The sequence below is a fragment of the Cydia amplana genome, chromosome 9 (assembly GCF_948474715.1).
Source record: "Cydia amplana chromosome 9, ilCydAmpl1.1, whole genome shotgun sequence".
In the NCBI taxonomy this organism is placed as follows: domain Eukaryota; kingdom Metazoa; phylum Arthropoda; class Insecta; order Lepidoptera; family Tortricidae; genus Cydia; species Cydia amplana.
The window spans coordinates 18,977,501-18,979,233 of record NC_086077.1 but is presented as its reverse complement, the minus strand read 5'-3'; positions in this window follow the sequence as shown (position 1 = coordinate 18,979,233).

The window sequence follows — 1,733 nt, the reverse complement described above, 5'->3', positions numbered from 1 at the left end:
AACATCCTAAACAGAGGGAAAATCCCGACTTTCGATACCGTTAGGGGAAACGTACGATATAGCAGTTACGTTGATGTAACAGCATGTTCACCCGATATGCTGGACCTGGTGGATGATTGGAAAGTGGACGAAGGATTAACGAGCTCGGACCACAACGGCATAGTATTTAACGTGTATCTCAAGAAATCCTCAGGAATAAAAATCAATAGAACAACAAGGAAGTACAACACAAAGAAAGCCAATTGGTCTACATTTCATGAGAAATTCAGACAATTGACCCAGGAACACCAAATCACCAGGACAAAGCTAGAACAAATAGACACCACAAATGAAATAGAAACAACAATCCAAGCTTATACCGAAGTAATAACAAAAACATGCGAAACAGCCATACCCAAAAAGAAAAACAATGAAAAACTTACCTTGCCGTGGTGGTCCGAGGAACTCGCCGAGATGAAACGAAGAGTCTCCACCAGGAAGCGCAGAATACGGTGCGCAGCCCCTGTACGAAGGTCGAAGGTCGTCGAAGAGTACCTAAAAGAAAAAGAGGAATATGAGCAAAGAGCAGCTAAAGCCCAGGTCGAAAGCTGGAAGGACTTCTGCCAAAAACAGGACAGAGAAGGATTGTGGGAGGGCATCTATAGGGTCATAGGAAGGGTAACAAAAAGGGAAGAAGACTTGCCACTCCAAAGGGACGGCAAAATACTGAACGCCGCTGATTCCGCGAAGTTGTTGGCGGAGACCTTTTTTCAAAAGGACCCTGTCAATAATGACAACGAACACCATCGCCATATTAGACAGAAGGCCGAAAAAGTGAATGAAGGTGAGCAAAGTACAATTTGTGAACCTCCATTTACAATGGCGGAACTAAACTGGGCCACAAAGTCTTTTAACCCCAAAAAAGCGCCAGGAGAGGACGGCTTCACAGCCGATATATGCTGCGAAGCCATCAAAAGCGACCCCGACCTATTTTTAACGCTCCTAAACAAATGCTTTGAACACCACTACTTCCCCAAGTCCTGGAAAGAAGCAACCGTGATAGCCCTAAGAAAACCTGGCAAAGAAAATTACATGGAACCTAAATCCTACAGGCCAATCGGACTTCTCCCGGTGCTGGGTAAGATCTATGAAAAACTACTAGTAGCTCGACTGAAATACTACCTAATACCACGCATGAGTACCAGACAGTTTGGATTTATGCCACAAAGGAGTACCGAAGACTCCCTCTATACCATGATGCAACATATAAAAAGGAAATTAGATCAAAAGAAAATCATAACCGTAATATCGTTGGATATAGAGGGAGCCTTCGATAGCGCCTGGTGGCCAGCAATAAGAGTCCGACTAGCAGAGGAAAACTGCCCACTGAGCCTGAGAAGAGCTATTGATAGTTATCTGACAGACAGAAAGGTCAAGGTAAGGTACGCGGGAGAGGAGCACTGCACAGAGACTAACAAGGGGTGCGTGCAGGGCTCCATAGGTGGACCGATCTTGTGGAACCTCTTGCTTGATCCACTCCTTAAGAGCCTAGAAGAAAGTGGAGTTTACTGTCAGGCATTCGCAGACGATGTGGTTTTAATCTTCGATGGGGAATCCGCAGTAGAAATCGAAAGACAGGCCAATGCAGCACTCGAACGTGTTCAGGCGTGGGGTGTGAAAAATAAATTGAAATTTGCCCCACACAAAACTGTTGCAATGGTAGTTACCAAAAGACTAAAATACGACACACCACG